Below are 13502 nucleotides of genomic sequence, written 5' to 3'. Positions count from 1 at the left end.
TTAGAGGCTGGCCGACCCCCAATGAAGCCCGACCGGGCCCAAATAGAGCCGATCGTGCCCTAATTTCATGTAAAGCTCTATTTTTGTGCTCTGAAGTGAAAATAGTGTAGACAGAATTTTTTTGAGCCTTGTTTGTCCCTTCTACCCTTCTCTGTCATGGAAAGCCTCAAGAGAAGGACGAAACCACTTCCAAAACCATAAATGAGCAAGTTGATTTCTTGATGATTTCGGGCATGAGTTGGACAAAAATCGGTGAATGCAATGAACAACACTTACCCCTCTCTCTTATCATGGAGTGAGCTCAAAGAAAGAAGTAGAGGCGCTTCAAGGGTCGCCAAAGCACCATGAATTGATGTGTGATGACTCTTGACACACTAGACTCGGCATAACATCCTGCTGAACCCAAGCGACCTAATTCATTTTCTTTGTGTCAGTTGGTTCATTTTAAGTCAATTTCATTAGTCTTGTCCATTCTTTAATCCATTTGTCCAAGGTGATGATAAAGTCTGCTAAAAGAGAAGAACGTCAAGCAAGAAGTACTCCTAAATATGAAAGAGAGACCATGCCTTTGACGATGAACCTCTATAGAGATTAAGCCATTGAGCATAGGTCTCTAGCTCATATTTTGAATAACCATCGATCGGTTGAAATAACTCTCACACAAGAAGAAAAGAAGAAAGAGGGGAGATTGTAGACATGATTGCGAGATTGATTCTTGATTAACCATAGAAATGCTATCAAAGCATGTATAACACAACATAACAAGCTAGATGTGAAGACTTACAATGTGACAAGCTTGATATTCAAGCTTATACTAATTAAATAAATTACAACAGCCCTAAAATAGCCGCTAATATGCTAAAAACAGTGACCAAAAATCATGTTAGAAAACATAAAAAATGTAGGAAAGAATAAGGCAAAGCAAAGCTAGTGAACAAAAAGTAAGGAGAGGTGGCTAACCTCTCCATTTTTTAGACCTAAAACCATGTCTTTTAGCCTTTCCAAGCTCTGAAAATCAGTTTAAAAGGCAAAGAAAATAGTGTAAAAACATGGCTTGAGCTATGAAATAGGGTGCAAGAGAAAGTGTTAACCTTCTCTACCCTTTGGTAACTATCCAAACCCAAGTTTAAACACTTAAAATGGACTCAAAACAGCACCAAAAACACAAGAAGTAGCTAACAAGAGATAGAAAAAAGAAGTAAAAGAGAATGTGGTAAGCTTATACCTCTCAAAGAAGCAAGCTCTTATTTGTAACACAAACTTGGTTCAAGCACACTTTCAAGCTTGAATTGTGATGCACAAGCCTCAACCAAGGCTCTAAGGTTATGATCTAGGGTGGTATATGGTGTATGGATATTAGTCAAGAGAGATAGGTTTGCTCAAAGGTGACTTGTATAGAAAGAATGAGCTCTCGCTTGTGTGTATTAGTTCTTTAGAAATTTTTCAACCCTCAAAGCAAATATATAACCTCGTTTTTATAGAATTTGAGCAAAACAAGTCGAAAATATCTTCAAAAATGAATAGCTGGCGGGCTTTCGCCCAGAATAGTATGTATCGCCAACAAGGCATGGTCGGGCCCAAATAGCCATGGCCGGCTCTCAATGGGGCACGACTGGGCCTTAATATGCTGCCACATTCTCCTGTTTTAAGCTCAGTGTAAGGTGACACAATGCTAAAAAATGAACCCCTGAGGCAAGAATAAGGTAAGTAAGAAGGTTTTGGGATTTTCTCAGGACTCGACCTTGGATTCCCTCGCTGAGAACTCAAATCACACAATGCAGTTTTCATTATCAAGTACATTGGACCAAGCGCCTAAGTCTTACGGGTGGTCAAAAATGGGGTGTCTATAGAGTCAAAATTTACATGACCCAGTCTACCATGCCATAAATTAGGGGACTCAAGCATATAAGCAAAAGAAAAAGCTTTCTCATTAAGTTTTGGGCTAATAGTCATTACATTTAGTTTGAACATACAACTTGACATATAACCCTTCCCCACATAGACCCCGCTTTTGATCAACACGACTTTATCAAACTCAAATACCATGTGGAAACAATGCTTGCTTAAGAGTGACCTCGAGACAAGGTTCTTACGAATGTTCGGCACAAATAAGACATCATTCAGAATCAACTCTTTTCATGAAGTCATCTTCACGACCACCTTGCCTTTATCCTCAACAGTTAAGGTGGCAGAGTTCCCCATGAACAACTTCTCACCATTTGAAACCAGTTTAAAGGTTGTGAACATTTTCTTCTCCACACAGATGTGGCGAGTGGCCCTAGTGTCCACTCACAATTCCTTTGGAATGGGCTCCACCATGTTCACTGTAGAGACGACAGCTACCAAATGCACGTCGTCCACATCTGGTGATCGATCCTCCATCTCAGCCATGTGCCTGACTTTTGTTTTGTGGAGGGTACTTGTTGTAAGGCTTCTTCTTCTTGCAGCAGTCAACCACCTGATGCCCATCACTTCCACAATTGAAGCACTTTCCATTAAACCTAAAAGTAGATTCTTGCGGCTTGTAGACCGATTTTTGGAGACACCGCCTCTTGTCCCTAGCTTTGAGCTTTTGCCTGTCAATGACTTTTTCTTTACCCCCAAGGACTGGCCATGCTCAACCACATTTGCTTTCATAGTGGAGGTATCCCCCATTTCCTCATGTTTCCTTCCTCAATCTGGAGTCTAACAATGAGCTCTTCAACTGTCATTTCCTTTCGTTTATGCTTCAAGTAATTCTTGAAGCCTTTCCAATCGTTAGGCAGCTTCTCAATCAGTGCAGCTGCCTAGAATGATTCACTCAAGAACATTCTCTCTGCATGAATCTCGTGCAAAATTACTTGGAACTCTTGGACTTGACTGATGACAATTTTTGAGTCCACCATTTTGAAGTCCAGAAACCGGCTAACGACATATTTCTTTGCCCCAACATTCTCGGTCTTGTACTTCGTGTCCAAAGTATCCCACAGCTCCTTTGCCGACTTCTTAGTATAAAACACGTTGAAAAGTGAATCTGCCAAGCCATTCAAAACGTAGTTTCAGCAAAGGAAATCTAATTGTTCCCAAACATCTAAAGCCATGAGTTTTTATTTGTCTTGCTTATTCTCTTCTACAGCTGGTGGTTCTTCACTCAAAAACCTCATAAGGCTAAGAATAGTTAGATAGAACAGCATCTTCTGCTGCCACCTCTTGAAATTCACCCCCGTGAACTTCTCTAGGTGCTCGTGATGGTTAAGTGGGCCTCCCGGAACAACAAGAGCAACAACAAGGTTGACCATAGAGTTCACAGTAATCAGGTTGACCACAGAGATCACAACAGTAGGGGTTGGCAAGCCAATCGCCCAGGGGTTCTGATCTCTACCAACATTAGCAATAGCAGCATCAGTAACAGTTTCTATTTTCAGAAAAATACAACAGAATTTCACTTTAGGTGTTTCGAGAAATTAAACTTAACACTAGAAAATCCCACAGTTGGAAATTTAATTCAAAACTAGTCTCACCACTTAACCTAGAATTGAACATGGTCAAGAATGTTCCTAGGAAAACTGAAGGGGTCATATTGGTCCCACTTAAAACCTAGTTAACCTTTTGACAAAACTTTCAAGAGCATGTTGACTCCTAGTCCATAGGAAACAATTTTTCAAATTACATTTTTCAGAGGATGAACTAGGTTAAAACCAAACCAAGTTCCAAACTTACAAGTAATTTAAAAATTGCTAATCAAATTACAAGCAATGTAAAAAATTGCTACAACAATAAAAGCAAATAAACTTGCTTAAACACATTGGTACATAACCACAAATAAACTCAAGCAAACAATTGCTTTCAATATAAGACGAGTAAACCAATCCAATTGAGGATTGTAAGTAGTCCAAAAATTCCTTTTCACGCTTAGGTATTTTTGTTCAACAAAGAGGTTAGCAGTCCAAAATTTTTTTTTCCATTGCACTCCCAAATTCTATTAATTTGGATTTGTATTGTTTCCATTCCCTTTCGCATAGGTATGCCTATAAAGAAAGTTAGTAGCAAACCACAACATACTACAAAGAAATTGATTAGAAAAGTCCTTGTATTTAACCCTTCTAGCACTATCATGAATAGACATTAAGTGAAAATTAAAATGCAATATAAGTTACACATACAAAACTTAAAACTCCAAAACTAAATGTACAATTTAATTTACACAATAAATATGTAAATAAATTAGACAAGTTACACAACCTTAAAATTTATAATTCCAAATAATTAAATTAAAATTTATTGCTATGAGTTATAAATGAATTTAATTCACAATAAACATGTAAATCATTCTAGCAATTAAAATCATGCAAATATACTAAAAATGTAAAAACTAATTAGCATGTCATGAAAATAAATTTAAACACTTATGAGCATGCACATTATATTATAAAATTATAACATAACAAGACATGCAAAGCATAGTAAAAAATCATGAATCATGCTCAGAAAATAAAATTACACTAAAACAATCAAAATGCAAATTTTACTAAAGATTGAGAAATAAATGTATTCTAATTAAATTGAACAATTAGAACATATCATTGCATATGTTAAATTACATAAGAAACCGTGAATGACTAATCAAAACCAATTACACAGTGGCCTGCAAGTTTTTATTTTAATACAAGCATTGGTTCACCACATGTAGTTATTAAAATATAAATTATAATAATTTAAATCTAACCAACAGGTATGAAATAGTAGCTTACATGCAAATTAAAAAAATTCCTAATCATGAATTTTTATGTATGCAACAGTAGTCAATAAGGAGGAAAACAGTAGCGTGCAAATATCTATATGAATGCGCGCGCGGGCGCACATATATGTATATATATATATTTCTATTCGAATTATCCTTTATTATAGCAAAAAGTGGTCAATGGTCTTAATAAAAAAATAAAAAAAAACCATTGGGCAAATATATTTTTTATATGAAGCACAGAAAGTAACCAAATAAAAGAATCTGTGTTATTCTAAATTACTAGGTAAATCTATTTGTTCAATTTCATAGGAAACACATATAATTTGTTTTAAGATTATTGTACAAATTGTGTAATTAAACAAAACAAATAAATTTACGTTTAATAAAATACATTCCAAAACATAAACATGAAGAGCAGAAATACATATCAAATAGACAACTGGTAAAGAAGCAAACCAAAGCATGTGTGATACCACAGTCTCCTTAAAACAGATTAGCCGCCTTACCGTAGTACAGGAGGTACGTCAACTTCTGTCTCATAAGATACGACGGTTTAGACCGGCTAATGCATAAGCACCTTTTGATAGCTTTGGCGAACCGACAATGACAGTACTCTCTTATACATGAAGAATATATTATAAGAGGAAACTGACTTGACTATAATATGAGAGCAAAAATTTTGTACCAAAACCAAGGGAGATGGGTCACTTTTTATACACCATGGGGGAGAGAAGAGAAGCCTCCAGCCATGAAGGCTAGCAATCAATACTCATGAAGGCTAGTAACCAATGCCTATTACTCCTGCAAAAACTACTGGAGTAATGGACCAAAACTGATGGGATAATAATATCTGAGATATATTTTTTGTATACACAAGTGTGCATATCTGCAGCAGACTTGGCCCAAAAAGATTAGATTGGTGGACCACTAATCCGGCCCGCCCCAGCCCAAACCTAACCTATTCCAGCAAGCCTCAAGCCTCAAGCCCAAGCCCAAACCCAAGCCTAAGATCTACGACCCACGACCCACGGACCCAGCCCAGTCCTGGCACGCGTGTGGCAATTTTTCCATAACCAAGTTGGACCATAGTCTTGGCCCAAGCCCATCCTTGAAACTCCATTCCTTCAAAAAATTTGGATGCCCCAAAGGATCCATGCCCTTATCAAAATCTTGAGGTTTAAATACCCATCAAAGCTTTCCTCTACAATCAATGTGGGATTGGTAGTTAAAACACAATTCCTAATACCTTATTCATGAGGCCAACTTTATGAGACAATTTCTCATTCAATTCTTAATGGTTTTTGGTCATTCATTTTGTAGTGTAAAGACCTTGTTACAAAGAATCTAAACACATTTAATCCCACCTCAACCAATGGTTGGGACCTACTTTAATTTCTCATAAAAGTCACCATAAAATCATTTTTTCCAGCAATATTGGGCCTACTTTGGTATCAGAGCCAATTCTATTAGGCTTATTTAAGTATTCTCAATATTGTTTACAGCTAACTTGTGTGGCACCCAAGTCATAAAAGTATGTAAGCCATTTTGGTCATCAAGCATGAGGCTATCTTAGACCACCACAGCTTAGGCAGAACACCTATTGATAGCTACATTAATTTGTTAACAATAACAAGAATATTGAGGTCATTCTCTAAGATAGTATTTGGTGAAGGTTCCTCTAGATAGCCTTTAGTCATTTATCAAAGTGATCTGGAGATAGAACAAATTGAAGAAAGATTACTAACTGGAAAATGCCCAAAAAAGATATATACCAACTATATGATAAGAAATTTGAACTCAAACAAACATATAAGATAAAAACTATTGAACAAATCTTACCTATCACTCGGTACAACCAAACATTTCAATTAATTGATAAAGAAAGTATTATCAGATTATAGAAACAATTAAATTTCTTATATCTTGGTTTAGTCCAAGTTGGTATTAAACCACCAACTCATAATCATTTGAATAAATCTATTTTATGTAGCCTCTGCGATATGGGATATCATGAATATCAAGATTTATTCTTAGGTATTATTAATACCATGGACCAATATATTTTGAATGTTTTCCCAATTTTGAGGTATCTCTCATAGATCCAACTATATTAAAGACACTTACACTTAATATCCAAACAAAGAGATACAAAATTGATTCACCCACATTCAATTTAATGATTGTATATAGTATTTACTTACAAGCCATGACAACATCTTGTCTATGATTTAAATACATAACAACTAATCGAAAAGATTCTACCATCCTTTTTCAAACTCATCTAACAAGATCTGAAATCATGGTACCTAAAGTAATTGCTTGGGAAAAAGTATTAAAGTCAGATGCAGAAGATGATAACACTTGGGTCATCGATGATACAGATCCTGCAATAAACACATAAATACAAACAAATCATGAATCCATTATACAGAATCCGAATGATATGTTGTTTTACAATGTCAAAGATCTAAATTCGTACGATCTCAATCCTTACAATCCTCTAGTTCCACTAGATTTCACACACCCATCTAAGCACCAGCCCCATCATCTCAACACTCAACAAATATACCATCCAAACATTTAGAAGATATACCTCTATATTCTATAAGACCACAACCAAATCAAATTCCCCATACAAATTATCAAGATTTTAGTAGGATTACTTAGGATATCGATTTTGATATAGATTCACTATATATTAATGTTATCCAATCTAATTTCCAAATATACCATAAATTACTTTCAAACGAATATAATGCTCCTTATAATTTTGAAAATTGAATATATTTTAAGAAAACTCATACACTAGAATAACAACAAATTATTCGTTCTAAGTATTATCTTACTTTAACAACCATGTAGATACATACCCCATTTTTTCAATAGTATTTTTCTGCTTATTGTCCACATCACCAAATACAGGTTCCATCCTCATTATTAGATGCACATTTAAATGTTACTCAAAAAAGTTGGTCAATCCTTAATGGTGAAACTATTTGATCGGTACATTCACCTAGCAAAACTTGAAATTTATGATGAGCTAGTGTAACTTTTTATGCAAAACCATGTATCGTCCCTCTCTTGACGGCACCCAAATCGAAAAATTAGCTCTAGCATCTAGCTTTGAGATAGCACAAATATGTAAACAATTAAATTACCCTAATATGCATTACAAACAATACGAGAACAACCTACTAGGATAGAGAAATGCATTAATTGATTATATATTTCAGTTCCATCTAACCAAATACAACAACCTCCTTTAATACAAAATTTAACCTATCTTGCATATTCATTTGCAAATCCATTTGAAGAATATTTAGATGAATTAGGCAAACGCAAATAAACTCTTACAAAAATAATAAATGATAATGACCCAATCACATATCCTACAGTTGAAACTCCGCTTACTCCATCACGAGAAGGCAAAGAGAAAGTTGAACAAAATAGTAGTATCAATATTTTACAAGATGATACTCTATTACAAAACCTATATGAACAATTTGAATCAAACACTTCTACACAAATCAATAAAACATCCATGATTACTGCTCAGCTCCCAATTCGAAATTATTATCCTCAACCTATACCTATCGATCTTCACTTAGAGAAGAACGACATGTTGATACACCTTTTGCATATTCTAGTAGTGACCTCCTTAAATATAGATGAAAAATCTGATTGCCAAATCCTTTCTTCGCCAACATATGGTAATGGCAACCAATGCTACACTCGCAAAACATCCAACTAATAATCATGATTCTACCATTGCTAGAATGCTTATTTTCAATTTTACTGAACAATTAAAAGGATGTTGGGACAATTACCTCAATATTGAACAGCAACAACAACAACAAGCAATTTTGATTGTTATTAAACGGGATCAGACTGATAACCCTATTATTAATCCAATCACCCGACAACCCACTAGTGATGTTGTTACCACATTAGTTACAACTATCACTCAATATTTCATAGGAAATACACAAATTGTTTTAGAAAGATCTATAGAATTATTAATTAATCTGCGCTGTCCAACATTTACTCATTTCTGATGGTATAAAGACATATTTTTTCAAATTATATCAAAGACATGATGCAAACCAAGATTTTTGGAAAGAACGATTTATAGCCAAACACCCAACTCTATTTGTTGAAAAAGTAAAAATTCGAATTAGAGCAAAACATAATGGACTAATCCTTATAATTAATATATTTTTGGCAAACTAATATCTGAGATTTGTGCTAAAGGATTATCACTTTGCAATGATATTAAACTTAAAAATCAATTAAAAAAGGAAACAAAAACAGGTAGAACTAAATTAGGCCAATTTTGTTATCAATTCGAATATAATTCTATTTTGTCCCCTATATCTAGGGGTGTGCATAATACCGTCGAAACCGCCGAAACTGCACCTGCAAGGCAAATTCATTATTATTTGCCAATTGAACCGCCGGTTTTTGGTAAGAAAAATGACAAATTCTAGTGACACTTTTATCAATCTGCCGGTTTCTATTTTTCTTCCAAACCGCACCGACCCGCACTGCTATTAAATCATGTTTTATAAGATTCTAAAAATTCTTTTTTACTTAAGTTTGCTTGTTGTTCTATACCTTAGAATATAGTATTACATTACTGCTCGAGGGGAATTCAAGATGTCAGTAATCCAAAATAAAGTTGGATTCCAATTCACTTTTCAATCTTTTTTTTTCTGGCCATGTTGCAAACTTGCATCAGCTCACTTTTCAATCTAAATACTTTTCAACAGTAAACATTTTCAATATATTGTAAACCCTGAATGATATTAATTGTATTTGATCATTGTAGCTTCCACAGATGCTTGTAATGAACTGATGGCATAGTCGTTGATATTATCATGTTGTTGCTACACTTGCTGCATCAGAAGAAAGTTTCGCAAGATGCTTAACATCACGGTATCTCTCGTCTTTTTTTTACTCTTTGATTTAAGTTTTGTAATTTGAATTATATTTTTTATAAACCGCCAATCCGCCCGAACCGCCAAGGCAAATCCGCCATTATTTGCCAACCGAACCGCTGGTTTTTGATAAGGAAAATGGCAAATTCTAGTGATACTTTTATCAATCCGCCACCCGCCATACGGTTTCTATTTTTCTCTCAAACCGCACCGACCCGCACCGCGCACACCCCTACTTATATCTAGATTTACATCCAAAAGAATTCGTTACAGAAAACAAAATTGCAAATATTCTAAAAGGAGATATCCTTATAAAAAAATTCAAAATTATAAAAAGAAACCTTATTACAAAAATAAAAGATTCAATAATTCCAAATCTAAACCAACCTCCTCAGCGAAACCTGCATCTTGCTAGAATGTGGAAAAATTGGACACTATGCAAATAATGTCTACCAAATAAAAAATACAAAAATTAGAAATGTCAAATGAATTCAAAAGGCAATTAGAGTAAATTATTTTGCTTGATAATATAACGATTCTGGTTTAGACCCGACCCATTTTCTTGTTTTTGAATCCAAGGACCCGTGTACTTAACTGTTGTTTATCTCTTTTCCATCTTAAGGCTTCATGAGTTTGGCTATTGGGAGTTTTGGTTGTGTTTGAAGCAGTTAGGAAGTCAGTTTTTCAATAAGTTGTTGCCTAGATTTTTACCTGTTTGCTCGAGCGATGTTTCTTGAGCTTGAGCAATATTTTACAGTCTGTAAAACTACTGAAAGTGTGATATCTGCACTTGAGCAATACTTCTTGCGCTCAAGCGGTCTTTCGCAATCTGTAAAACTACTAGAAGGGGGTGATTGTGCTCTTGAGCGGTGGTTTTGGTCGCTTAAGCGGTATCACTTATTGTGTCCGTCGCTTGAGTGACCATTCTTGCGCTCGAGAGGTCTGTGCGTATATCAGGCCATGAGAAAGCTATTCTCAGTCACTTTTTCATCTCTTCCTCTCTTTAAACATTTTAAAACCCTAGATCCACACACACTCTCTCTCCAGTTCTCATTTCTAGTCCCAAATACTCTCAATCTGTTGGTTTCCTTACCCTAGTCCTTTGGAGTAAAAGATTGATCACGTCGAGGGCTTCATTCTAATTGGTGAAGTTTGTGTTTTTGGCTCCGTCAAGTTCTACTCTTTGTCTCCTCTTGTCTTCTGCGTTGATGTAGGGATTTCTTTGACTCTTTTATATGGTTTTTAGCTTAGTTATTTACCATTTGAAAAAGAAAAAAGGTTAATGATTTGGGGATTTTTGAGAAAACCTAGGGTTTGAAATTGAAATCAAAAGAGAAATTTTCCAAATGGGTTCTTGAAAATGGTTGTGGGGATATGGTCACAGTTGAGCTTTATTAAAATGATGGATATCTTTCCTTAAAAAAGATTTTGTAAGAAAAAGGGTTTTGCCTTAGATTTTGGATATTTTGAATTGTGAAGGGATATGGAAATGATGTTAGGTATTGTGAAATTGGAACAATGTTTATGTTGATGTTGATGATGATGATGAAGTTGGATATGTAATATCACTCCCATTAGAATTGATGAAATTGTATCTTTTGATTGGAAATTATCTTTTGAAATAGAAATATCTGTTTAGGCTATCGGTGGCGGATAGTCTTAATTGTTGTAGATATTACATGAGGGTTAGGTTGAATTGAAACTAATTTCTCATACATTGTGCATCGAGCATCATTTCATATTGAACATTGTAAATGTTTTGGTTTTTACCGTGGTGAATAAGGTTAGGAGGTGTAGTTGTGGTTTTATTATGTTAGCTTGTGTGTCCTTAGTGAAAGTCCAGAAACCTGCGCAGTTAGGTACCGATCCTTCCAGTTAGTACCGGTAAAATGGCTTTGCTAGTGCTTGTATAGCCTACTGGCAAATACGTACCTAGAGATTCTCAGTGTGTTGTATCAACTGCCCTGTTTTCTGATATAAAAGGGTTATTTTCATGAATTGATTTATAACTTGCCATTGTATTGTTTTGAGATGAAAAACAAGGAATATTTGACAAATAGTGCATGCGCATTCACCTTATAACTTTGCTAAGATTCATATACTGTGTTAGAGTATCTCTACTGGGCTGTGGCTCACCCTACGTGAAAAACAACTTTCAGGTGCTGATGATATGCCTCCACCAAAGACGTAGCTTGGGAGGACTTGGAGCTTAAGGCTTCATTTTTAGTTTCTTGGTGTAATTATTTTTTTTTAAGCTCAAGACTTTACTTATATTGAGTTTAAACTCATTTTGTTGTAGCCAAGTATCGTCTTGAAAAATTGTAGCCATTAAGGCATTTCATTACTTGGATTTATTTCTCTTTTTACACTTATATCCATGCCATATGCTATAGATTCAAAATTTAGGATTGGTGAATATATATTGCATGTCATTTTTTGTAATGATTAAAGATATAATGAATAGAAGTTATGAGATTATTGATCAATTGTAGCACTATTATGAGATGAGTTAATGTTAATTATTTCCAGTCTTTATAACTTGGTATCAGAGTGACCGAGTTAGAATACTTTGGGATCGTGGGATATGATTTTTACCACTATGGGTTCTCTTGCTAGATGATATTAGACATAGACCTGGTATGCTATGTGATGATATTCTTATGTGACTAAATGGGTATGGGATTTAATTTCTTAAACATTGATTGGGTCTACGAGTTTCTAGAAGTCATGTTAAAAGAGCATTTGATCACTGCTGTTTCTACTAAAACTCTGGCAATGTTGCATGACGATCACTATCTAGAAAACAAATTCACTTGTGTTTATGTGATCATGTGCTTAAGTGGAGTGAACTAATTGTCGTCCATTGCATTAGGACATGAGTGAATTAGCTTCGGCACATTTATGAATGTACTAATCTATTGTTTTACCTTTATTAGGATGTCAGGACATGGTGCTGGTAGGCATGGTAGGCCTAGGCGGCAGGAGGTGCCGTTACTGGATGACATTTTGGCGCAGAAAGAGGGAGTTGGTCAGGCCAACATGACCGAGCCAACATGATAGCAAGCCATGGACGCTTTGACTCGAGAAATGGCTAGTTCCTTGCGAGAGTCGATGGACATTCTCAGGGCTGAGAATCAAGTCTAAGCCCATGTAGTCAAGGCAGGGTCTTCTTTTCTGAAGAGTAAGTTCTTCCGGTCGAATTTGGATGAGTTTTTGGGGGATCCGAAAGAGCCACTGTAGGCAGATGAGTGGCTAGAGCAGATGGTGAAGACGTTCGAGATGCTTGGCATCGAGAATGATGGTTCGAGGGTGACTTTGGCATCCTTCCAGCTGAAGGGAGATGTGGGTCAATCGTGGAAGTATGTGCATGGGCGCATTAGGGTGATTTAGGAGGCTTTTGTCAATGCCTTCCAAGACAAGTTCTTACCTCCCACAGCTAGGGAGAAGTTGAGGGACCAGAATTCTTGAAGCTCAAGCAACTGAACACGCCTATAGAAAAGTTTGAGGCAACTTTTACTAGCCTCTTTAGATTTGCACCAGAGCTTGTGGTGATGGAGGAAAGCCGTTGTGTTAAGTTCGAGAAGCGACTGAGGACCGGGTTCCTTTTCAAGGTGGCCGCGTCCATGATTAGGGATTATAGTCGTCTTATGGAAGCGGCAATTCATTTAGAGACCATGATTCAGACGGATGAGGAGAGGATGAGGGGCTCCAAATAGAGGAATCAAGAGATTTAGGGAGAGATGAGGGACAACAAGAGGAAGAGGGGTTCCACCCTACAGCAGTCCTAGGCAGCACAGTTTAGATCCACCTTTCCTATATCGAGTTATGGTTCAAGGAAGAGT

This window comes from Camellia sinensis, chromosome 6 (assembly GCF_055761805.1).
Source record: "Camellia sinensis isolate YWXY chromosome 6, ASM5576180v1, whole genome shotgun sequence".
Classification (NCBI taxonomy): Eukaryota; Viridiplantae; Streptophyta; class Magnoliopsida; order Ericales; family Theaceae; genus Camellia; species Camellia sinensis.
Note: the sequence above shows the minus strand (reverse complement) of the source record.